At 41.9% G+C, this 27,374-nt stretch overlaps 1 long non-coding RNA gene across 2 annotated transcripts in view; it reads right to left on the reverse strand.

Moving 5' to 3' along the window:
• Window positions 1-27,374, reverse strand: part of LOC111165682 (uncharacterized) — a 144,552-nt gene that overhangs the window by 84,083 nt on the left and 33,095 nt on the right. Inside the window, exon 8 of one of the 2 annotated variants that reach the window (XR_016395100.1) lies at window positions 21,223-21,362. This is a non-coding gene — a long non-coding RNA (uncharacterized LOC111165682). Of the gene's footprint in view, window positions 1-5,171; window positions 21,363-27,374 lie in introns of those variants that run through there. The other variant, XR_016395099.1, reaches the window with a different exon arrangement.

Below are 27,374 nucleotides of genomic sequence, written 5' to 3' on the forward strand. Positions count from 1 at the left end.
GTGACCTCTGTCAGGAGTTCTTTGAGGCTCCAGACAAGACATAATGGCGAGAAATGCTTAGAGCTGCACTGATAAAATTTTGAGATTTGCAGGGAAACTACTAGCCATGTTCCCTGGATATACTAAAATGTCATCTCTATATTTTAGACGTGACTGGATTGTTTAGTTAATGCTAGAGGGGAAAATAGAGTTTTTCTCAAGGGAGAGAAGCAGAGGGAGAAAACAGGCATATGGACAGCTGACAGCATTCCAGCCACTTTGTCACAAAGAGCTAAATCCACCATTATTTGATCCAAAAATCATCAGCCAATTTGAGTCCCCTGGGAATGATGCTGGGGCTCCAGCAGAGGTAGCAAAAGGCCCCCTCATATGGAGGCAGAAGTATAAATTCTATTCTATTAACTCAATTTCTTAGGAAGGGAAGTACAGCTCCGTAACATTCGTTATTAATTATGTGTCAGGCACTGGACGTGTGCTTTTATGTATGTTATTTAATTTAATCCTCACAGCAACCTGGAAACTAGGTATTATTACCGCTGTGCATCTTTGGATTTATTTGATTTATTGTTATTTACATTCACGTCACTCACATCCTTACTTGGTCAGGTCACTGCTCAAATATTTTCTTTGACAAGCCTTTCCTGAGCCCCCAGTCCATAACCACAGCACCTGACATTCTCTGTCTTATTTGGATGACCCCTTTGGAGCTGTAACCTTCTGGGTGAATTCCTCCCAATTCCAATTTGTTAATTCTCTCTTCAGCTATGTGTAGCTTAGTATTTATCCTACTGAGTTTAAAATTTTTTCAATGGTTATTTTTTCATAATTTCTAATCTTTATTTCATTTCTGTTTCAATGCAGAATATATCAGTGGCATATATGCAATGCCTTCATTTATCTCTTAAAGGATTCTAAATGTATATATTTTCAAGTCTTTCAGAATTTTTTATTATTCTGTTTTCTTCTGAAAAAAACTCATTCCAATTATTGATTTTATTGGCTATCTTTCTTGGTGTAAGATTTCTTCATGCATTTTAAAGTTGGGTTTACATGATCATCAATATGTTCAATGCCTTTCTTTTTTCTCTATGCACCCCCCTTCTGGGGTTTGAGTTTTTTCCTGGTTCCAAAGGCACTAAGCTATACCCCTGGCACTGGTGAGCAGCAGGTTTTCCAGGCTCACTTCACAGGCCAAGGAAGCCCTGCCCTGGTTTCTCGTCGTGAGCTCTGAGCATGACTATGGTTCCCATGCCTTGTGTGGAGCACTTTTCCCCTGTGGTGTATCTGCCGAAGCCAAACTTGCAGTTCCTATTACTTACTTCCAGATCAGCCTCTACTCAACACTTGGCATTTCAATTCCAGGACCATGGACATATGTATCTCATTTTTGAGTGTGGTTATGACTTTCAAAATTCTCTTGTATATGTGGTCTATTATTGCTATGTGTTGGAGCAGAGGGGGCTTCAAAGCATTCACCTATAATACCACTGAATCTGGTGAATGGGAACAGGAACTGGGAAAAGTAGTAATAATGGCATAGAACCGGGAGGTGAAAGATGGGCAATTATGTACAGGTTGGAAGAGTAAAGAACTTGAAAAAATGGTGAGTTCAAGTATCACTGGTGAGTTGTTGTGCAGGAACCCCAGTTATCAAAATGGAAAGAAAAGCCATACAATTTAGAGTTGGGTTAAATGGCCATGACTTCCCAGGTCCTCCCTCCCTTTCCTTCCTTCTTCTCAAACCCCCTTTCCCTCATGCCTTTTCATGTTGGTGATAGCCCTTATGATGAGCAACCATTCTGGTTTGCCTAGGACTGTCCTGATTTTAGCATTGAAAGACCTACTTCCCAGGGAAGCATCAGTCCTAAGCAATCTGGGATGGTCCATCACCTGAACTCCCTACCTTTCACCTTGTGAGAACTAAGAGAAGACCTCTAATGCCAAAATCAACTTTACTAAGGGATGAGCTTGTGAGACAGTAATAGGAGGGTGAAGAAACAGGAGTAGGCAATGAGTCTCTGCAGTCTTGGCTTGGGTGGAGGAAGCCACAGCCCAAGAAATACCTTTCACTTTGAACTGAGCAGAAATGTTGACTAGAAAGGGCTCTTTGAAGTATATGATTCTCAGAATTTACTTACTTGGAGAAATTTGAACAACCAGTGCAAATGGTGTTTATAATTCCGTATATATTGGGTTCTGAAATTACTTGCTTTTAGAAAGGGAGGTTGTATAAACATTATTTGATTTGATGTCTCTGTAGTCTTCTCGAGTTCAATAGCCATGCTGTCATTATTTAAATATGTAATATTAGATAATATTCAGTTCCACTGACTCCACATTCATTTTCAGTGATCAAAATCATACATCATTTCACTATATTCAAAGTACCTTTATCTTAGGAATTGGTCAGTTATATATCACCGCCACAGCCAAAAATACGCTGCCAAGGTTGCCCTTGACTGACAGCAGTCATGGCTAACACAACACTGATTTTGTTTGAATGATGGTGGAGGTCAGTGGTGTGTAGCAGCAATGTAGCTTGACTCAGGGAATAAATTAAGATCGATAAATTCAGTCCAGTCATGGTTGTACTATTTCTCTTTGAAAGAATACTTTCCCATCCTCCCTTGCTGCTAGGAGTGAAATGTTACCAGCTGAGACCAATGAGACACAATAAAAGTTGGCTGGGAGTTTTCTAGGAAATATTTTGCTTTTCTGATAAAAGGGACAGACTTGAAGGAAAGCTTGCTGCCATCCTTTTTTCCCTTCCTATCTGGAAGATGGATGTGATGGCTGGAACAGAGGTAGCCACATTAAGTCCAAGAGGCAATAAGAATAATCATGAAAAGCAATATGCCTAGTAGGTCAAAGTGAGAAAGAGAGAAAGATCCTGAGCCCTTGATAACACAGTTGAGCTCTCAGGTCACCCCTAAGACCATACCTCCGGACTTCTTGTTTAATGAAAACAAATGTCCTATTCATTTAAGGCACTGTTGATACATATCTCTTTACTTGCCACTGAAAAATGATTTCATACTGAAAAACAAAGTAAATAATGCTTGTAGTAATGGTATATGGCTATGGAAATGGGATAGATGGTGCCAGACTTGCCATGATTTTTAGTGGACTTCCTTCATTCCCATAGCTCTTTATGCTAAATAGGAAAGGAAAGACACTCTTTTGGTTCCCCTCAGTGCTCAATGATTATCAAGTGTCAGTACAAAGAAAACATGCTACAGTATACTATCACTGCAGTGGCTGTTCAGGGATGAGTCATGTAAGTCTACAGGTAGATAATGCCATACTAAAATTCTTCTGTGCATCTTGAAAATATAATCTCACTTGTGTTATATTGTTATGGGGCAAAAGGAAATAGCCTGAGGAACAGCAGATCTTCCAGCGCAATGTTTTTGCTGGGAATCTGGACTAAATCCACTGCGAGAGCACGACAATTGCCTGTAGTGGGCTGGGAGTTATACCCATGAACGTGCTCCCATCTATGGAATAAGAAGAGGATGTGGGAATTCTCTGGCAGTCCAATGGTTAGGACTCAGTGCTTTCACTGCTGAGGGCCTGGGTTCAATCCCAGGTCGAAGAACAGAAATGCCGCAAGCCACATGAGGTGGCCAAATAAACATTTAAATGTGAATAAGAAGAGGATTAAATTCACAGAAAGATAGACAAGATGAAGAGACAGAGGGCTATGTACCAGATGAAGGAACAAGATAAAACCCCAGAAAAACAACTAAATGAAGTGGAGATTGGCAACCTTCCAGAAAAAGAATTCAGAATAATGATAGTGAAGATGATCCAGGACCTTGGAAAAAGAATGGAGGCAAAGATCAAGAAGATGCAAGAAATGTTTAACAAAGATCTAGAAGAATTAAAGAACAAACAGAGAGGAACAATACAATAAAAGAAATGAAAAATACACTAGAAGGAATCAATAGCAGAATAACTGAGGCAGAAGAACGGAGAAGTGACCTGGAAGACAGAATGGTGGAATTCACTGCTGCAGAACAGAGTAAAGAAAAAAGAAAAAAAGAAATGAAGACAGCCTAAGAGACCTCTGGGACAACATTAAACGCAACAACATTTGTATTAGAGAGGTCCCAGGAGGAGAAGAGAGAGAGAAAGGACCAGAGAAAATATTTGAAGAGATTATAGTCAAAACCTTCCCTAACATGGGAAAGGAAATAGCCACCCAAGTCCAGGAAGCACAGAGAGGCCCATACAGGATAAACCCAAGGAGAAGCACGCCGAGACACAAAATAATCAAACTGGCAAAAATTAAAGACAAAGAAAAATTATTGAAAGCAGCAATGGAGAAATGACAAATAACATACAAGGGAACTCCTTGTTAACATAAGGTTAACAGCTGATTTCCCAGCAGAAACTCTACAAGCCAGAAGGGAGTGGCATGATATATTTAAAGTGATGAAAGGGAAGAACCAACAACCAAGATTACTCTACCCGGCAAGCATCTCATTCAGATTTGAAGGAGAAATCAAAAGCTTTACAGACAAGCAAAAACTAAGAGAATTCAGCACCACCAAACCAACTCTACAACAAATGCTAAAGGAACTTCTCTAAGTGGGAAACACAAGAGAAGGAAAGGACCTACAAAAAGAAACCAAAACAATTAATAAAATGGTAATAGGAACATACCTATTGATAACTACCTTAAATGTGAATGGATTAAATGCTCCAAACAAAAGACACAGGCTCGCTGAATGGACACAAAAACAAGACCCATATATATGCTGTCTACAAGAGACCCACTTCAGACCTAGGGACACATACAGACTGAAAGTGAGGGGATGGAAAAAGATATTCCATGCAAATGGAAATCAAAAGAAAGCTGGAGTAGCAATACTCATATAAGATAAAATAGGCTTTAAAATAAAGGATGTTACAAGAGACAAGGAAGGACACTACATAATGATCAAGGGATCAATCCAAGAAGAAGATATAACAATTATAAATATATATGCACCCAACATAGGAGGACCTCAGTACATAAGGCAACTGCTAACAGCTATAAAAGAGGAAATCGACAGTAACACAATAATAGTGGGGGACTTTTAACACCTCACTTACACCAATGGACAGATCATCCAAACAGAAAATTACTAAGGAAACACAAGCTTTAAATGACACAACAGACCAGATAGATTTAATTGATATTTATAGGACATTCCATCCAAAAACAGCAGATTACACCTTCTTCTCAGGTGCACACAGAATATTCTCCAGGATAGATCACGTCTTGGGTCGCAAATCAAGGTTCAGTAAATTTCAGAAAATTGAAATCATATCAAGCATCTTTTCTGACCACGATGCTATGAGATTAGAAATCAGTTACAGGGGGAAAAATGTAAAAAACACAAACACATGGAGGCTAAACAACACGTTACTAAATAACCAAGAGATCACTGAGGAAATCAAAGAGGAAATCAAAAAATACCTAGAGACAAATGATAATGAAAACACGATGATCTAAAACCTATGGGATGCAGCAAAAGCAGTTCTAAAAGGGAAGTTTGTAGTAATACAATCCTACCTCAAGAAACAACAAACATCTCAAATAAACAATCTAACCTTACACCTAAAAGAACTAAAGAAAGACGAGCAAACAAAACCCAAAGTTAGTAGAAGGAAAGAAATCATAAAGATCAGAGCAGAAATAAATGAACTAGAAACAAAGAAAACAAGAGCAACGATCAATAAAACTAAAAGCTGGTTCTTTCAGAAGATAAACAAAATTGATAAACCGTTAGCCAGACTCGTCAAGAAAAAGAGGGAGAGGACTCAAATCAATAAAATTAGAAAGGTACAACAGATAACACAGAAATACAAAGCATCCTAAGAGACTACTACAAACAACTCTATGCCAATAAAATGGACAACCTGGAAGAAATGGACAGATTCTTAGAAAGCTATAACCTTCCAAGACTGAACCAGGAAGAAATAGAAAATATGAACAGACCAATCACAAGTAATGAAATTGAAACTGTGATTAAAAATCTTCCAGCAGGGCTTCCCTGGTGGCGCAGTGGTTGAGAGTCCATCTGCCGATGCAGGGGACATGGGTTCGTGCCCTGGTCCAGGAAGATCCCACATGCCGCGGAGCGGCTAGGCCTGTGAGCCATGGCTGCTGAGCCTGCGCATCCGGAGCCTATGCTCAGCAACGGGAGAGGCCACAACAGTGAGAGGCCCACGTACTGAAAAAAAAAAAAAAAAGTTCCAACAAACAAAAGCCCAGGACCAGATGGTTTCACAAGTGAATTCTATCAAACATTTAGAGAAGAGCTAACACCCATCCTTCTCAAACTCTTCCAAAAAATTGCAGAGAAGGAACACTCCCAAACTCATTTTATGAAGCCACCACCACCCTGATACCAAAACCAGACAAAGATACTACAAAAAAAGAAAATTACAGATCAATATCACTGATGAATATAGATGCAAAAATCCTCAACAAAATACTAGCAAACAGAATCCAACAACAAATTAAAAGGATCATACACCATGATTAAGTGGGATTATCCCAGGGATGCAAGGATTCTTTAATATACACAAATCAATCAATGTGATACACCATATTAACAAACTGAAGAATAAAAACCATATGATCATTTCAATAGATGCAGAAAAAGCTTCTGACAAAATTCAACACCGATTTATGACAAAAATTCTCCAGAAAGTGGGCATAGAGAGAACCTACCTCAACATAATAAAGGCCATATATGACAAACTCACAGCAAACATCATTCTCAATGGTGAAAAACTGAAAGCATTTCCTCTAGGATCAGGAACAAGACAAGGATGTCCACTCTCACCACTATTATTCAACATAGTTTTGGAAGTCCTAGCCATGGCAATCAGACAAGAAAAAGAAATAAAAGGAATACAAGTTGGAAAAGAATAAGTAAAACTGTCACTGTTTGCAGATGACATGATACTATACATAGAGAATCCTAAAGATGCCACCAGAAAACTACTGGAGCTAATCAATGAATATGGTAAAGTTGCAGGATACACAATTAATGCACAGAAACCTTGCATTCCTATACACTAATGATGAAAAATCTGAAAGAGAAATTAAGGGAACACTCCCATTTACCATTGCAACAAAAAGAATAAAATACCTAGGAATAAACCTACCTAGGGAGACAAAAGACCTGTATGCAGAAAACTATAAGACACTGATGAAAGAAATTAAAGATGATACAAAGAGATGGAGAGATATACCATGTTCTTGGGTTGGAAGAATCAATATTGTGAAAATAACTATACTACCCAAAGCAATCTACAGATTCAATGCAATCCCTATCAAATTACCAATGGCATTTTTTACAGAACTAGAAGAAAAAATCTTAAAATTTATATGGACACACAAAAGACCCCGAGTAGCTAAAGCAGTCTTGAGGGAAAAGAAACGGAGCTGGAGGAATCAGACTCCCTGAATTCCGACTATACTACAAAGTTACAGTAATCAAGACAATATGGTACTACTGACACATGAACAGAAATATAGGTCAATGGAACAGGATAGAAAGCCCAGAGATAAACCCATGTACCTATGGTCAACTAATCTATGACAAAGGAGGCAAGGATATACAATGGAGAAAACACAGTCTCTTCAATAAGTGGTGTTGGGAAAACTGGACAGCTACATGTAAAAGAATGAAATTAGAACACTCCCTCACACCATACACAAAAATAAACTCAAAATGGATTAGATACCTAAATGTAAGACCAGACACTATAAAACTCTTAGAGGAAAACATAGGAAGAACACTCTTTGACATAAATATCAGCAACAACTTTTTTGACCCACCTCCTAGAGTTATGGAAATAAAACCAAAAATAAACAAATGGGACCTAATGAAACTTAAAAGCTTTTGCAAAGCAAAGGAAAGTACAAACAAGGTGAAAAGGCAACCCTCAGAATGGGAGAAAATATTTGCAAACGAATCAGCGGACAAAGGATTAATCTCCAAAATATATAAACAGCTCATGCAGCTCAATATTAAAGAAACAAACAACCCAATCCAAAAATGGGCAGAAGGCCTAAATAGACATTTCCCCAAAGAAAATATACAGATGGCCAAGAAGCACATGAAAAGCTGCTCAACAGCACTAATTATTAGAGAAATGCAAATCAAAACTACAATGAGGTATCACCTCACACCAGTTAGAATGGGCATCATCAGAAAATCTACAAACAACAAATGCTGGAGAGGGTGTGGAGAAAAGGGAACCCTCTTGCACTGTTGCTGGGAATGTAAATTGATAGAGCAGCTATGGAGAACAGTATGGAGGTTCCTTAAAAAACTAAAGATAGAATTACTATATGACCCAGCAATCCCACTACTGGGCATATACCCAGAGAAAACCATGATTCAAAAAGACACATGCATCCCAATGCTCATTGCAGCACTTTTTACAATAGCCAGGTCATGGAAGCAACCTAAATGCCCATCAACAGATGAATGGATAAAGAAGTTGTGGTACATATATACAATGGAATATTACTCAGCCATAAAAAGGAATGAAATTGGGTCATTTGTAGAGATGTGGATGAATCTAGAGACTGTCATACAGAGTGAAGTAAGTCAGAAAGAGAAAAACAAATATCGTATATTAATGCATATATGTGGAACCTAGAAAAATGGTACAGATGAACTGGTCTGCATGGCAGAAATTGAGACACAGATGTAGAGAACAAATGTATGGACACCAAGGGGGAAAGCGGCGGGGGTGGTGGTGGTGTGATGAATTGGGAGATTGGGATTGACATGTAAACACTAATATGTGTAAAATGGATAAGTAATAAGAACCTGCTGTATAAAAAAATAAATAAAATAAAATTCAAAAATTCAAAAAAAAAAAAAAAGAAGAGGATTCAGCCAGTGCTCAAATGAACAACGAGCCCAACCCAAGGCAGACGAAATAGCCTCTCTTTTGGGGGGAAACTAGGTCTTATCTTGGTCAAGGATGAGTAAAGAGATCAAAAATGAATTAAGTGGGGAAATGCTGGAGAACAAGGTAGAGGGAACATCATCTCAAAGACTCAGAGGAAGAACATGCCTGTGAAAATGGTTTACTGCAGGAACCACATTTGGGGAAATGTGTGGCATCCTTAATAGACACAAAAAATGTAAGCTGGAAGAAAAAAATACTAATAGAAACCCAAAGAAACAAATATGTTAAGAATGAACCATGCGACTTCTGAGTACCATTAACCTCTAAGGACCTACAGTGGACCACCACTGCACTAGGAGCTAGGGCTCAGAGGTGACATAAGTATAGTTCTTGACCATCAGGCACTCACAGTGCAGTGATCTCATTTCAACCAAATACCTTATTCCAAATTGAATTGTAACAGTGAGCTATGATATCATGAGATCCTACTGCATTTAAAAATGTTTATTTTCTGGACACAGCCACTCTATTTTTGAAAGAAATTAAATTATCATCTCCAAAGTAAGTAAGTGCAGCAGGGAATGCACAGAGGAATGGAAACCACTGAATGTTTTTTTGAACTCTGGCTGTTTCATGCAACACACTCTAAGAAAATCCACCATTCTTTAGAAGATATATTTCTCCCAGCTTAACGAGGTAGTGATGAAAGGTGCTCAGGAAGAGAGGTCAGGTAATGAGAACAACAAAAGCTGATGCCTCTATCCCACCATTCAGCCCTTGGGTTGAGCCATAAGCTATTTGAGAACTCAGATGACTCTGTGCACCAGCACAGGGACATATCAGGGAAGCTCACTCACTGCCTCTGCTACTGACAACTGTTGATCCAACCCTGGCCACCCCTCTACCTTCGGTCTTCCCCCGCCCTCCTCTGAAAACAAAAATTAAGCCAACGCACTCAGAACTTCCTACCTTCTCTTCCTCACCTCTGAGGAAATATTAGTTCACATCAGAAGAGTGCAGGGGGAAGAGGACAACCATTTCTCAACCCATTAATGAAGCTCTTCTCACAGGACCCGCCTTCTGGGTCACACTGATGGACCTAAGGGTGGGAGCGGGCCACAAGCTGGGCCAATTATAGAGCCCATTACACCCTGGGCACGGTGGCTGGATAAAGGACAGACAGCTGGCCCATGGGGCCAACTGCAGTGTACCTTTGGAATTTATGACCTAAGGACCATAGAGCACAGTGCCCATTTCCTCTCTGTGGTGGAGACTAGCAGCTCAGAGCTCATCAAGATGGTGTTTCCTGCTGTGGGGAGGAAGCTGGCCTACAGTAGAAGGAATGATACCAACACCCAGAAATGCGGTATGACAGATGTGGTCCCAGGTATTCTCAAGGAACAGCCACACCTCGACCTTCCTACAGTCATATTAGGTTTCCAGATACATTTTACTTTGAGTCTCGAGTTTATACTGGGTTTTGACATTTTCAACAAAAAACAAAACAACCGTCACCCACCGATTGTTATACCCTTTGTACGTTTTGGTTTTCCAAAAGAAAATTTTTTTCCTGATTATAAAAATGAGACTCATAAAAAGTCAAACAATATTGAAACATATATTTTAAAAATTAGTGTAATTCCACCATCCAGACATAACCAGTCTTTTCATATTCTTGAAAGTATTTCTTTCTTTTGAAATACAGATAATTTTATGACTACAATTTTATAACATACCATTTCACCTAAAAATATGTTTTTGTTATTTTTATAGCATAATACTTCTAAATCTACATTTTAAAAATGGGTACCTAGTATTTTATTACATTAAATCACCTTAATGTACCCTGTCCCTTTTGTTGGACATGCAGGTTATTTCAAAAACTTCACTATTATAAAGAACACAACAATGAACATCTTTGTAAGTACAGTTTGGAGCACTTGATTACCTCTTTAGGGTACATTTCTCACTTCTCAAATTCTAATACTATAACTTGTTTTACGGGACTCAACAAGTTTTGGCAACTCTTCCTGTGGCCTGTCCTATCAGTTTCATATATGTCCTCTTGATTCACTCATTCATTCACAACGCCAACAAACACTTCCTGAGTGTATATTATGTGCCAGTCATTGTGCTAGATTTGGGGGAAACAAATGTGGATAAATTTTGGGTTTTATCCTTAAGGAGGAAGGAGACACTAGCATCTATTTAAATCTGACCCTGTGCCAAACACTGTACAGGATTCTTTATCTCGTTTATTCTTCATTTAAAAAAACAAAACAACAACCCTGCGCAGTGGTATTATCTCTTTTATATAAATGAGGAAAAGGAAGGTCAGAAAAGTTGAGTAGCTAGTCTAAGATTCTACAGTTAGTAAGTCCAAAGCTGGACTTCTAACCCAGGTCTGTCTGATTTCTTTCTGTCACATGTAGTTTAAGGAGAGAGATGTGAAAACAAATGACAAAAGCAAGCTGTAAGGGCTTTGTAAAATCTGAACAAATGGATGTATTTAGGTCCATCAACCGTGATGACAGCAGTCAGGCCTTAGGCAAATCTCGCAGGAGGCTTTTTATAGGCCAGGTTAAAGGGTCAAAACCCAACCTTAAATGATTTGCCCAACTCCACACAGCTCCAGAAGGCCCTTGGTAAGCAAGAATATTTGCCAAGTGGGACACTGGGGAGAAGTAGGAGGCTGTTTCTAAACAGATCCTGTTTAGAGAAGCTGAAACCAGCAGGTGTAATGCAGGGTTCCTGGAAAGATCAGAACAGCAGTGAGAGAGCAGACAGTCGTATGAAAGAAGAGCTCGGAGAAAAAGGCAAACTGTTGGGAGGTCTGAGGGTTCAGACATCCTGAGTGGCCTCACCCCTTGACTAGGTGATTCCCCAGCAACCCTCGGGATAAGCATGCATTTCACTGGAGGCTGGGCATGGAGGAGCCCAGAAGCATTGTTTACCGGGCATGAGGCTGCAACAGCTGATTAAGCTTGGACAGCCTGTGACTCAGAGTCTGCTGAGGGCTTTAGATTTGTCTGGACAAGACCCACAAAGCTGACCAGGCAGCACCCCATGATGTGCAGCCAGGAAGTACTTCCCCAGTTGACAGGCTTCAGCTCTTTCTCTAGCTCCCTAAGACCTAAAGTGCCGAGCATGCGCATGTGGGGAGTTTGCCTCTGGAGCTGTTATCTCCATCCCTCGGTTCCTTGTACGTGTTCCACGTGGACTCCTTGTCCTGAGGCTGAGACCCCACTGGAAGGATCATGGCAGAAATTCATGGCAGTGAATTTCCAACCTATATCAAACCCCTTTTTTACACACAAAATCTTGAATGGAACACCAACAGATAAAGCAAACAAAATTGGAGCTTCTCCCGTCTGAGTGGGGACTGGGGATGCCAGGATCCCCTTCCTGTCCCAGGATGCTCTGTTGGGTACACAGTTTAAAAACCACTGCCATAGCTGCAAGACCCCTGAATTTAAAGTTAGAACACCAGGTTCTAATCCAGGCTCTGCCATGTAGAAAGAGTGTGGCTTTCAAGAGGTCAATTAATCTCTCTTAGACTCCATTTTTTTCATCTGTGAAATGAAGATAGTAATTCTTGTCCACTTCAGAGGTTGCTGTGAGCATCAGGTACAACCACATGGGTAAAAGCAGCTGTAAAATGCCATAGAAGTGTGACATTTTCCTTTCCCTGACTTCACACATGCATGGCCCATGACTGGTCCACATCCTTGGATAGGGGATGAAGCCATACCACTTGGGACCCAAACAATGTGATTTACTCACTTTTATGGTTTCCAAAGAGAAACAGTCATTTCAAAGGCATATTTCTTAGGTTTTCCTCCCCTTCATGTTGTTATTCTTGGATTGCCCTCTTCACTCTTCTCTGACAGACAGACAGACAGACCTACTTCTGTGCCTCAGTCCCCACACCAGGAAACCCAAACCTGCTGCCCTCAGGAGCTCTCTTCTGCAGTCTTCCGTAGCAGGAGCTCCATGAGTGCCAGCTGATTTTGTCTCTCGGATTTATGACTTTCTGGGAAATCCCTTTTAGCAGGGAACAACCAGGCCATCTCCTCTCCCCCTCTAAGCGTACCCCAGGTCCATACAGAGCAAAAACGTCGAGTCTCTTCTCTGAGTTGTGCCAGAGAAACCGTGGTGTCTGGCAGTTCTCCCGTTGCTTGGTACTGTCTGTGGCAGCGCTGCATGTGGCGAAAGGCAGTCTGCGGTGGTGATAACACACCCACTCCAGGCCCTCCCACCAGCAAAGCCAGAGATCGCAGGAAGGAGGGTGATGGTGGTGGGAACAGTGGTTTATCGGTGGGGTTCATCAGAGGGGACCACGTCAACTCCTCAGTCACGGGCTGACTTAAATTGTGAGCTTGGTTTGGAGGGTGGTTTAGTGAATGATGGTGCCCAGGTTGTTCTCAGCTGCTCCCCAGCTGCTCACACTGCTAGGGCTCTCCTTCTATTGTGTGGTACTCAAGGTGGGTGACCTGAGTTGTAACTCCACGTTCCCAGATAGTCACCAGCTAAATATCAAAGGTATATGTATGTTTGCTGTATTAAATTGGAGAGACTTTGTTTTCTGGGTAGGATCTCAGCCAGTGGTGTGAATTCTATTGTAAAATGATTTCAGGCCAACCCCTTAAGAGAGAGCAAGCTGGTTCTCCTAAAGGGCCAGTGGCTTGGATGGCCCATTACAGGCAGGGTAGAAACTGGATTTCAAATGGGGGAGATAATTCTACCCCACATCCCATAGATGAATAGAGTTTAATTTAGCAGCTACTCAGAAGAGATTTACTTCCTCCTTTGGCACCTGTTTTGACATTTCCTATAGTTTCATAGCCCACTTGACTTTAGTGGAGCCACAGAGACTCTTTCTGGAACTGCATAGCCCATCTTTGCATTTTCTTTTTTTCTTCTTTATCAGTGAAATCTTGGCACCTCATTTTATTTTTTTTTAAATTTTTTCTTTCTTTTTTTATTGATATATAGTTGATGCACAATATTATATGTTACAGGTGTACAATATAGCAATTCACATTTTCTAAAGTTTGTACTTGATTTACAGTTATTCTAGAATATTGGCTATATTCCCAGTGTTGTATGATATATCCTTATAGCTTATTTTATACGTAATAGTTTGTAACTCTTAATCCGCTACCTCAATCTTTCCCCTCCCCCCTTCCCTCTCCCCACTGGTAACCACTAGTTTGTTCTCTGTATCTGTGAGTCTGCTTTTTTTTTGTCATATTCACTAGTTTGTCATATTTTTTTAGATTCCACGTGTAAGTGATAACATACAGTATTTGTCTGTCTCTGTCTTACTTGTTTCCCTAAGCATCACATTTTCTTTTGAGTGACATAGTCCAGTGAAGAGGAAGGATAAATAAGGTGAAAGAAGTGAGGCCACTAGCAGAGAATTCTAGGCCTGAGAGTCCTGGCAGCAAGATCCTCTCTTCTTGCCAGAGGGGCCCTTGTGGCTTTCAGTGTTTGGCCTCTTCCCACTACTCAGATCTGTTCCTTGATGGTCCTCTAATATGTGGTCATCCCTCAGGGCCAGGTTTCAGGACTTTGGTGTTCTCCCAGAGGATGACGGAGGAAGAGACATTTCTTTGTCTCTTCCACTCTGTCTGCTCCCACAGCCCATCCCTGTGTGTGTCTTTCCGCGGTGCCAACGAGACATCACACATACTCCCTGCAGCTACTACCCCAGCCGTCTACACAGGTGGGGCTTCCTGTCATTCAGCCTGCAGGCCGGTTGTGAGTGTGGTGTCACCTGGTGGCCTGGGTCCCAGCAGACCATCCTGACCTTGAGCTCACCAGCTTTCAAGCTGAAGGCCAGAGAACTCATTGGTGAATGAGTGTAAAATGTGTTTTGTGCCTACACCCAACATTTAACTCTACACACCACAAAGGTATCAGGGAGTGGATGGGATAATTGACATCTCAATTGGTTAATTGGTTTTAAATTCCTTTCCCACCAGACCTTTTACCAGAGCTTGTCATTTCTCCATTTTTCTCCTTTCATTTTCTCTGTCTAACCTCTGCTTAGGGAGCTAATCAACCATGACAAGAACAAAATGCCAGCAGCCAGAGGAAGGGGAAAAGAGGAGCCAGGATGCTCTGCACACTGAACCATGGGTTCCTGACCTGATCGTATCCCATCTCACAGAGGAAAGTGGGCTCACTGTCCTTCTCCCTGCTTATAACTCAGGGCACAGACCTCCTCCATGAGGCCCCTACCCCCATGGGGTCCACCTGCCAGGGCAGAAGTGCAGGAAGTGTGGTTTTGCTTCTGGGGTGGGAGGGGAGGAAGGAGCTGGCTGTTGCCAAGGGAATAAGGAGGCCTGGGTGAGTCCAGGATGTTCTCAGCCTCAGAACTGGCCGGTGAGCACTGAGACATGCACATCCCCACAGGTGCAGGGTGTAGAACAGAAGTGGCCCTGGGTGAGGCTGACAGGGCAGCTGGTGACCCACTTTGCATATGCTCATGGGAGGCTAAAATTAGGTTCTGGCTCACACCAGGTGGATGGACCACATTTAGCTCTTCTCCACCACTGAGCTGGGGGCTTGCTATGCTTTGGCTACGACGGAGCCTGGCTTGCCCTTTCAGAGTCATACATTGGGCTCCAGGTCATCATTGTGTTGGGGTAAAGTCAGGGGAAAATCACAACTACTCCTTCCCTTTCCCCCAAGTCTGGACGTAATAGATTTAAAATCTGGTTGAGGGCTTCCCTGGTGGCGCAGTGGTTGAGAGTCCGTCTGCCGATGCAGGGGACACGGGTTCGTGTCCCGGTCCGGGAGGATCCCACATGCTGCGGAGTGGCTGGGCCCGTGAGCCATGGCTGCTGAGCCTGCACGTCCGGAGCCTGTGCTCCGCAACGGGAGAGGCCACAACAGTGAGAGGCCCGTGTACCGCAAAAAAAAAAAAAAAAAAAAAAAAAATCTGTCTGAAATGGACAGAAGGATTGTCAAGTCTTGCCTAGTCATCCCTATGCCATCACGTCTCTTCGCTCTACCCCAAACCTAAAACGTCAAGATCCCACAAGAGAGGCCTCAGCCTGGCATTGCTCATGGACTTTACCTGACCCCTTGCCACTAACCTGTCTCCTACAACATGACTTGCTGTGCTTGTCACACTTCTGACCTCTGACTCCATGATGGGCCTTCCTTTCTGTGGTCCAGCCTCTTTCCCTTACCCCCAGTGCTCAGTTTCTCTGGCCTTCAATTTTGCTTCCTTCCTTAACTATGGTTTGCATTTCTTTTGCAGTGAGCCACCTTGAGCCATGCAGGTGTGGGTCCAGCTGTGCAGGACCCAGGAGGAGGGCACCTGGAGGAGGGGGAGGGGTGTCAACCAAAGAGCCCATGGGGAGAGTCTGCGGGCTGTGTGCCAAGTGGAGATGTCTGTGCCCCTCGGTTTTGTCAGTGACCCCTGGCAGCTCTAGCCTCCTCTCAGCTGTGGGATCTGAGCAGACCCCTAAAGTACTAGCCAGGAAACAAAGGCCCTGTTTGCCACACCACAGGAGCATCCATGTTTTGCTAAAGCCATGGTGCCTCCACTGTATTTTCGAAAGACTACACGTTAGACAGAGGAATTGTTTTTTCTTTTTAAAAAGGGATGGGGGTGGGGAGGAAAGGGGGGTGGTTTTAGGCAGGATGTGAGGCATCCAGTCAGCTGCTTTACATCAGAGGTTGTCAGGGCTGGATGAAGTCCTGTCCACAGCGGTCTCTGTGACCCTGGGGGAGTGCGCTGGGGAGGAGGCCAGACAGGGTAGAGACGGAGGGGTGCTCAGAAGCCCTGCCCATCTCTACCTTGGGCAGCCTGCCAGGCCCGGTGAGTGACAGCACATCCACTTGTTTGGGCCCGGAGACCAAGGGCTGTTCCCTTGTCAGGAGAAAGCTGTAGATTTGAAGGCTTTCAAAATTAAGAGGCTGCTTGTGACTGGACACTGGTCACTAGAACGACAAATGGGCAAGAAGAAGGACTGAAGAGGATGGGCACAGTGTTCAAGAAACCGTCACTCATAATCCCAGCTGGCCTGTTTGTTTTTTTTTTTTTGCGGTACGCGGCCCCCTCACCGCTGCGGCCCCTCCCGCCATGGAGCACAGGCTCCGGACGCGCAGGCTCAGCGGCCATGGCTCACGGGCCCAGCCGCCCCGCGGCATGTGGGATCCTCCCGGACCGGGGCACGAACCCACGCCCCCTGCATCGGCAGGCGGACTCGCAACCACTGCGCCACCAGGGAAGCCCTGGCCTGTTTTTAACATGGTCTTTTTCCCTAGCTTGCTGACAGTGTGACCACCACAGAGCCAGCCACCGTGCTGAGCATGCTGGGGGGTGGGTGCACCAGTGACCGCAAAAGACACAGAAGTCTCTATTCCCAAGGATTTAAATATCTGAGGGGGGAGGTGAGACAGGACCAGGAACAGCCAGCAGATTCTGTATGAACAAATATAAGAATTACGCGGGGATAGATAGCCACGGGGCAGACATCCCCCAGCAGCTGTTACAGGCACGTAGACAAACACAACTACGGGGACCCTGAGATCAACCTTGGAGATTGATCCAGATTCCTCAGATCTGTTGGAAGCTCTCAAATATTATTTCCAGTGTTTTATTCTGGAAGTGATGTTGGCTCCTCTGGGAATCACTTTGGAGCACAGTCCCTCTAGAGACCAGCTACAAACATCAGGGATCAGGTCCCTGCAAAGCAAGATCACTCTATGTAGGTGGTGGACCAGGACCCCATAGAAGAGGACCAGGAATAAGGTGGCCTCAACAACAGTAAAAAGGCTGACCCCCTCCAAACCTCCACTCTTAAATCAAGCCGGTCAGGCCACTGACCTCACACCTGAGGCACTGTTTTGCTTATTTTTACTCCTGCGTGGAAGGAAACAGGAAAGGTAAGTTATAAAAGAAAACTACTGCCTTATCCTGATAAACTGGGAACAAACACAGAGCAGTAAAAGCTCTAGGGAGCAGAACCAGGGGTTCTCACCCTGGGCACCACTGGCATTATGGCCTGGAGAGTTCTTTGCTCTGGAGGGCTGTCCTGTGCATTGTAGGATGTTTAGCAGCATCCCTGGCCTCTGCTGACTAGGCCCTGCCTCTAGCTGTGACAACCAAAAAGGTCTCCTGACACTGTCAAATGTCCCCTGGAGGAAAAATCACCTGCAGTAGAGAGTCACGACTAGAGATGAGGGTGTTGGGCTTCCAGGTTGCACCAGGGACACACCCTCCCACTTGCTTTGGAAAGGGCTTGACTTCCAAAATGGGAACAGAATCACAGGAGGGTTAGTGAAGGTCACGGGGTTCAGCGTGGCTCAAATTCCAGCGACATGTGGTGCTTTCTCAAGAAAAAAAAATGTTTGAGGATTTCCAGTGTTGATGTAAATTACTTTTATAAGATCGTTAGTTAAATATGTACAAGCATGAAACTGGGCATGCATCCCACAGGCTTGTAACTTCTACAACTATAAAATCAAAAGAGCGTCACGATTTTGACAACCAAACGGCAAACCAATAAATCTTAAGTTAACAGCACTACTTTAACAAGACAGATGGCGTGATTTTGCGGAGTAAATTGCCCCTCACTTTGTCACTGGGTACCGAGTCACTTTTGGGGTTAGGCATCGTCCCCTAACTCACATCTCATACAACATGGTCTCTTCAAACTCCTGTGAAAACTCTGGTTGTGAGCCTTCCATGAGGTCACTTGGCAAACGCAGGCTCTACTCTTGAGGGTCACCTGTGCTTTCACCTTAGTGGCCTGAGACAATTGAAACAGCACATCAGGACCCCAACGTAATCATAATCACAGAGTGATCCTGGCACTGTCAGCTCTAAAGTGGACACACAGAGGACCCAGGTGACGTGCATGTTCTTTAGATTCTCATCAAAACGGTAAGAATTTCTTATTTAAAAAAAATTAAAGTTCCCACAGAGAACTCCCAAGAATACACCAGAGACTTTCGAGGAGTTCTAATTGGGTCTGATCGTCTTTACAGATGAGGATCGAGGCCCAAAGAATTGCCCAGGGAAACAGCTGCTGAGGGTCAGGGATTGCTGGAAAAGGGCTCTTCCTCTCCTCGGGCTGTCTTTCCAGCACTACATTGTAGAATTCTCATGTGAAACTACACATAAGATTTCGCTTATTGTTTTAAGTGTTCATTCAACTGAACATGTTCATTTTTTAAAGGAACTAAATTGAACTAGGAAGTTTCTTTTTTCAAATCTCAATCTTTTAGTATTTAATAGTTTGTGTACATGTGTGCAGGTGTGTGTGAAATATAACATACATACACAAAAGTGCATTAAAAATTAATATCCAGTTTAGTGAATAACTGTAAAGTGAAAACCCATGAAACCATAGCCGGGTCAAGAAATACAACGTTTCCAGTGCCCAGAAGTCTCGCGTATTCTTTGCTATCACAATCCTTCCTTTCCTCTAAAAGTAACCGCCATCCTAACCTTTCTTATAATGATTTCCTTGCTTTTCTTTATAGTTTTACCCTCTCTCTATGCATCCCTAAACAACAGACTGAGTTTTGCCTGTTTGTTTATGAGCTTTCTACCAAATGTGTCTTGCTTCTTTTGCTCAACATTCTGTCTGTGAAATTCATCCCTGCTATTGCAAGTGGCTCTAGTTCTCACTTATCCTTTCTATGTTGGGCAGACAACCTGGTCTCCAGGTTGGGGCTATTAGGAACAGTGTTTCTCTAGACATTCTTGTATATACTCTGGTGCACAGGATACATATATACATCTACCTCCAGGGCATTTTCCCACAGTGGCATTTCTTCACTTGTGAACAGGTTGTATGAATCTTCAACCTCAGTAGACAATGGTGACTATTTTCCAAAATCATGGCTTCAATCCAAAGTTCCACTATCGGTAGTTCCCATTATTCTCTGTCCTCATTAGCGCTTATTATTGTCAAACTTTAAAATTTTAACTGTCAGGTGGGTGTATAGGGATATCTCATTGTCCAAGTACCAATTATGTTTCTATATTCATCTGGGTTTAATCTGCATTTCTGACTACTAAAAAAAATAAGGCACCTCTTGCCACAGTTATTGGCCATGTGGATTTCCTTCTACGTGATGTGCCTGTTCAAATCTTTTGCCATCTTTATTGTCAAATTTAAAATTTTTTAAAATAAATTATTTATCTTCATCAAAATTTTGCTTGACACAAAAGTATATCCATGTTCCAAGGTACTTCTGCTTACCTGAGGACTATATACCGTTCAAGGCAAAATGTCTTAAGTTCTATAAGCTTGGAAGTGATTGTTTTTTGTATTTCAAATCATTGAAAAGATAACAATAGAGGTTCACAGAAAGATACCTATCCAGATCTATTTTTCTTGTCTCCATTTTCCAAATCTAACATCCTTTCATTGAATTTTGCTCCCTCTGTTTCCCTATATTTTCATAGAGAACAGACATACCCTTATAGATCACAGTCCTTTGTTAAAATCACCAACTACAGACAAGGTCATTTATTATTCTATTCTGTATCTCTCAGCGCCATGTGTTGTATGCATTGCTACGAGTTAGCTAAATGTCAGTAATGAAGTGGTGCCTCGATTATGTATATGACAATGCAGCTGAGATATTATTAAGTAAAATACGTATATATGGCTCTAACAGTTATGCATATCTTAAAAAAAAAAAAAAAACAACAGCTCACCCAAGCCTGAGCTCTAGCTTTTGCTCACCTTATCTCCTTTAGACATTTGGGTATGAGCTCATTGGCAAAGAGTGAAGCCCATATAATCTACCATTAAATAAATTATTCAGTAATCTGTGATGCCCTTGTAACATGAGAATCCCCTATTAAAAAAACAAATAGCTGCACTGCCTACGGAGGCATGTGCCTACTATATATAGTCTTTATAGAAGTTGCTTTGCTAGTGAACCCGATTAGGCCTCCCCGGTAATCTACAGAATTGATGTTTGTTGCAGGGTTTTATACTAAGCAATTCATTACACACTTATGTGTGGGTGTGTGATGCATACACACACACCCAGAGGACCAACAGAGAAAGCCCAAGCAGGTGTGAGTTATGTGTTAGAGCTGTCTCATTTTCCCCCTTAACACATTAGACACTCAAATAAGGACAAAATGACTACGGGTCGTCTGTAGATTCAATGATATGCATTTCTGGCTGTATCCAAGCAACTGGGTCTCTATTTTTTTCAAAGTGAACATTCAAGTTGTCTGCTAAAAACATCGATTTCCCTCCCAGACAAATAAAAACTTGGACACGGAGTTTCCCCTCTTACCTCTCATTTTTCCCCAGGGGCGAGTATGATGGCCGGAAAGCTGGTGTGGGACCTGGGCTACGTGGAATTGAGGAATCGAGGTGGAAGCTTACAGATCAGAACTGGGCAGAGAGGCTGAATGAATTCTCATTCTGGAAGGGCTGGAAGAGATATAGTCAGATGTCTATTTTTCATAGTTTAATTTTTTGATTAGAAAAATATTTTATGAATATAGAAACATAATTGGTACTTGGACAAAGCAATTCCCTTTATAATGGACCCATGAAGGCGAGAATAGCCCGTTAACTACACTATTCATGCAGTATATGTCACGTTAACTTTTGAGTTGACAATTACTGAAGATTTTTCAACATTGTGCATCAAGTCATCTATCAAAAGCAGACAGTGATAGAATTCTAAGCATATTGAATAAAAGGGTGGATTGACAAGTGAAATGGAATTACGTGAATACTAGCAGAAATTTGGTGGAAAATTGGAATTTTTCCAACACTCCACACAGTTGTTTAATAGTAAAGAAGCTTCTGACAAATAATACACAAGACAGAGAAAGACACAGTATGAAATCACTTATATGTAGAATCTAAAAAACTACAACAAACTAGTAAATATAACAAAAAAGAAGCAGACTCACAGATATAGAGAACAAACTAGTGGTTACCAGTAGGGAGAAGGAAGTGGGGAGGGGCAAGGTAGGGGTAGGGGATTAAGAGGTACAAACTACTATGTATAAAATAAATAAGCTACAAGGATATACTGTACAACATGGAATATAGCCAATATTCTATAACTATAAATGGAGTATAACCTTTAAAAATTGCAAATCATTGTATTGTATACCTATAACTTATATAATACTGTATAGCAACTATAGTTCAATTAAAAAAAAGAAGTAAGAAAATAAAATAATGTATTAGGAAAAAAATAATATATTAGGAAAAAATAAAATAATGTATTAGGGAAGAAAACAATACATGAAAGCTGCACAAACCAGTTTACAATTAAAAGTTGAAATATAAAGATAGATTTAAAAACTTAAATTACCACAATGAGATTTCACTACACACCCATCAGAATGACTAAAATAGGAAGTACCGTAGTGACAATATCAACTGCTGGCCAAGATGTACAGAAACTGAATCACTCATACATTGCTGGTGGAGAACATTTTGGTAGTTTCTTACAAAGCTAAACATGCAACTACCACATGACCCAGCAACTGCACTCTTGGGCAATTATCCCAGAGAATAAAAACTTATGTTTTAACTTTACAGAAAAACCTGTATATGAGTATTCATAGCAGCTTTATTCATAATAGCTTCAAACTGAAAACAACCCAGATGTGCGTCAGTGGGTAAATGGTTAAATTAACTATGGTACATCCATACCTTGGAATACAACCCAGCATAAAAAGGAACAACTTATTAATATATGCAAAAATTTGGATGGATCTCAAGGGAATTAGGCTGAGTCAAAAAAGCCAGTCCCAAAAGGTTACATAGGTTATGATTCATTTATATATCATTCTTAAAACAACAAAAATATAGCAATAGAGAACAGGTTGCCAGCGGTTAGGGCTGGGGGGTGGAGGAGGGAGCAAGAAGAAGATGTGGGGGGTTAGATGTCAGGGGCAACACAAGAGATACTGATTGACAAACAAACCTCCACATGTGATAAAATAGCAAAGAACTCACACACACACACACACACACACACACACACACACACGATGAAGGAAACATGAATAAGATCTGGGGATTAGACCAATGTCAATATCCTGACTCTGATATTGTACCATAGTTTTGCAAGATATTACCACTGGGGAGAACTGGGCAAAGAGCTCATGGTATCTACCTGTATTATTTGTTACCACAGCATGTGAAAATACCTCAAAATAAAGTGTTCAATTAAATTTTTAAAATTAAATGCAATCTGGTATTCTCACAATAGGCATCTGTTAACCTTATTGTAGACAGAAAGAATTCAGATGTGCCGCTATAGAAAGACCAGTGGAGAGGCGCCACAGCCTGGAAAAAGTTCAAAGTGGAGGACAAAAGCAGAGGCTGGAGTTATTCCTGCACGTGTGTGTGTGTGTGTGTGTGTGTGTGTGTGTGTGTGTGTGTGTCAAGGGAAGGTATCAGCAGAGGTTATTTTTGGGGTTCCAGGGCAGGGTGAAGAGGGAGCTCTTAGAAATAGGGATCTGCTGCATGCCAGTGAGGAAGCTTCCAGAGGTAAAGGAGGGGGACAGATGGCAGCTCCCAATGGGGCCCAAGTTCCAACCATGAGTTGTTTTTTTTTTGCGGTATGCGGGCCTCTCACTGTTGTGGCCTCTCCCGTTGCGGAGCACAGGCTCCAGATGCACAGGCTCAGCGGCCATGGCTCACGGGCCCAGCCGCTCCACGGCATGTGGGATCTTCCTGGACCGGGGCACGAACCCGTGTCTCCTGCATCGGCAGGCGGACTCTCAACCACTGCGCCACCAGGGAAGCCCCAACCATGAGTTTTCTAACTTCAGTAATTCAAACATACACCATTAGATAGAGCTAAAATTACTCCAGCTGCTGGAACCCAACCTTTTCTCTGTGTGTGTGTGAGTGTGTGTGTGTGTGTGTGTGTGTGTGTGTGTGTGTGTGTGTATGTGATGGATTCAAACCACAGTGGATTATCTTTGGGTGGCTGTGTATTAGTCACCACAGCTTCAATTGTGTTTCTGTTTGGTTATCAAACTGCAATTCCACTGATACCCTCTCCATGAGTGTATTCTCTGTGAGCAACATGAAAAGGAGCTCAGGTTGAATTGCAAACTTGTCCTGAAGTTATAATTATAATATGACCTTCTTTATTCAGGCCTCAATTAACTCAGCTTTAGGATAATCCACAATGAAGAAAGAGTTGAAAAAGAAAGAAAAGAAATGGGGTGAGTCAAGGCAGGCACTGGAGTCTGTTTTCTTAGACCTTGGGTGAGCTCAGCGGAACCTTAAGACCTGGGCTTACTCTGGGCCTCACCCCATCCCACAGCCAGATGTGAGTGGAAGGGACTGATAATAACCTACTGACTGGTTAGAGTGGGGCTAGGAATCTAGGAGATTAGTGAGAAAAACAAAATAAACTTAGTACTTAGCATTCTGTTCAAGATTGCAAACTTCAATACTGATTTTTTAATAGCATTTCACAACCTGTACCTTACTGGTTCTTTATTCCCAGTTCAGAAAGCAAGCAGGTTCTACAGCATATGTTTCTTAATAGCTCTAGTTCTGATTATCTGTCATCTTGGTTCATTTGCTGTCCTTCAAGCACTCATTGTTATCCTGTGTTTAAAAAACACTTGACGTACTTTATTTAGATATCTTAATAAACCTCTATCAGGAATCTTCAGGTTGAACAGTGAGGTTTATATTTTTCACTCTCCTGATCGCCCACCAGAGTAAAATAGATGGCTTGGGGTAAATATGGCAAAAAGATGAGTTTTGGTGCCAGACAGATCTGCACTTGCCAATTCTGTGACCTCATCAAGTTATTGAACTTCTCTGAATCTGTACGGCAAAACAGTTAAAAGTACAGGCTTTAGGAAGATGTGGTACATATATGCAATAGAATATTACTCAGCCATTAAAAAGAATGAAATAATGCCATTTGCAGCAACACTGATGGACCTAGAGATTGTCATACTGAGTGAAGTAAGTCAGACAGAGAAAGACAAATATCGTATGATATTGCTTATATGTGGAATCTAAAAAAAATTATAGAAATGAACTTATTTACAATACAGAAACAGACTCACATAGAGAACGAACTTATGGTTTCCGGGGGAAGGGTGGGGGCAAGGGATAGTTAGCAAGTTTGGGATTGACATGTACACACTGCTATATTTAAAATGGATAACCAACAAGGACCTATTGTATAGCACAGGGAACTTTGCTCAATATTATGTAACTACCTAAATGGGAAGAGAATTTGAAAAGAATAGATACATGTATATGTATAACTGAATCACTTTGCTGTACACCAGAAACTAACACAACATTGTTAATAAACTATGATCCAATATAAAATGAAAAGTTAAAAAAATTTTTTTAAAAACCAAAAAAAGTATGATATGCACCAAGGGGAGAGAAATTTTGTGAACTTTGTATATTTCACCCAGAAAAGAACAGCAATGCATTGTTATTATATCAATGGGATTCAATTATATAAAATAAAATGTGCTCTATAAACATTAAAAAAAAAGTACAGGCTTTAGGATCAGACCACCTGATTTGAATCCTAGCACCACTACATACTGCCTGGGTGTCCTTGAATAAATTGCTGAACTTCTTTAAACCTTAGTTTCTTTACCTGTCAAATACATGTCACAGCTAGTTTCCCTCCTTCCTTGGTAATAAACTCTTGGTTTTTAGCTGCACATATGGCCTTCTAAATAGAGACCATATTTTTCAACCTCCCATGTAGCTGGGTGTGGCTATGTGACTACCTTCTAAAATATCATGTGCAATTTCTGGGAAGCATACTTAAAGGAAGGGCGTGTGCTCTTCTTCACCTCTTCCTTCTTCTTGTCTCCTGGAATGCAGATATGATTGCTGGAGCTAAGGAGTTTTCTTAGACCATGAAAATGAGGGCCAATGGAGGGTTGTCCGGAACCAGGTCCCAGAGGTCCATGGGGCCCAATCCTGGGCTATGAAGAGAGCTCAGCACTGCCAGCTCTGACCTGGAGCACCATGCCAAGCTTCCCCCCTAGTCAGCTGGAGGACCTGGAGCCCACCAAGGCGGAGCACAAATGCGGAGAAAGTCCTCGCCATAATAACGGCATGGAAAGAAGAAAGAAGAGTATCAGATGGCAGAGGAAAGATGCCAGTTGACCCGATTCTCTACACAGAAAATGCTGAAGGCAATCCCCCACCAAAAGAAAACAAAACAAAACTCAGGAAACTCAGTTCAATTGCAGGGTACAAACCTCATCGATACTACAGAAATCGGTTGCCATTCTGTACACTCACAACAAACTATCCGAATGAGAAAGGAAGAAGACAACCCCATGGACAATGATGGTAACAACACAAAGAAAATACCTAGGAGTCCATCTAACCCACGACCTACAAGACCTGAAACTCAGAAAATGGGATGAGAGACATATCGATGAAAGAAAATGAAGACAACACACACCCAACATGGAAAGATAGGTGATGCTCATAGGTCAGAAGAGTCCGTCTTGTGCAAATGATTCCATGCCCCTGAGGCAATCCATAGAGTGGATGCCATTCCTCTCAAAATACCCACAGACTTTCTCAGACAAGTATAACCAAGAATTCCGAAATGTGTCTGGAAACACAAAAGAACCTAGAGAGTGTCCATATGCTCTTCAGAAAGAAGTGCAGATTTCAGACGTCCCATGCTGCCTGATTTCCAACTAGACTGCAAACCTACCATCATTAATACAGCATGGTATTGGCACACAAGACATCCACATAGATCCAAGGAAGAGAACAGAGAGCCCAGAGAGAAAGCCACGCTTGTGTGGTCAATTCGTCTCTGACAAAGGAGGTGAGAAGGTCCCATGGGTACAAGATAGCTTGTGCAATGAATGGTGCTGGGGAAACTGGACTGCTCCATGCACAAGCATCACACTGGATTCCTTTCTCGTACCACCTACAACAAGAAACTGACACTAAATCGACTACTGCAACGTAAAACCTAAAGCCAGGCCAGGCCTAGAAGAAACCCATAGGCAGTACGTTCTTGGACCTCAGTCTTAGAAACATGTCTGTGGATCGGTCTCCTTGGGCAAGGGAAACAGAAGCACAATAAAGCCAGTTGGGGCTCCAAGCGACTGAAAAGGGTTCTCGACGGCACAGGCAAAGTATCCGCACAACGAAAAGGCAGTGGAGCGAATGTGAGAGAACACTGATTTGCAAACGATGTAACTGAGATGGGGGGTCATCTGGAAAACAGACCGAGAAATTGCACAATGCAAGCCTTCAAGACACAAAAACCCTAACCCAAAGCTTAACCCTAACAATGTATGTGTGTTTACATATGTGCACCTGTAGGTATTCTATACATAATATACCTAGATTATATATAGTAAAAAAAAAAAGAAAAGAAAAGAAAAGAAAATGAGGGCCATATTCTAGGGCTGGCAGAGTTGAAAGCTGAAAGAA

This window comes from Delphinapterus leucas, chromosome 1 (assembly GCF_059928025.1).
Source record: "Delphinapterus leucas isolate spDelLeu-1000000601 "Yukka" chromosome 1, BTC_Dleu_Yukka2, whole genome shotgun sequence".
Taxonomy (NCBI): Eukaryota; Metazoa; Chordata; class Mammalia; order Artiodactyla; family Monodontidae; genus Delphinapterus; species Delphinapterus leucas.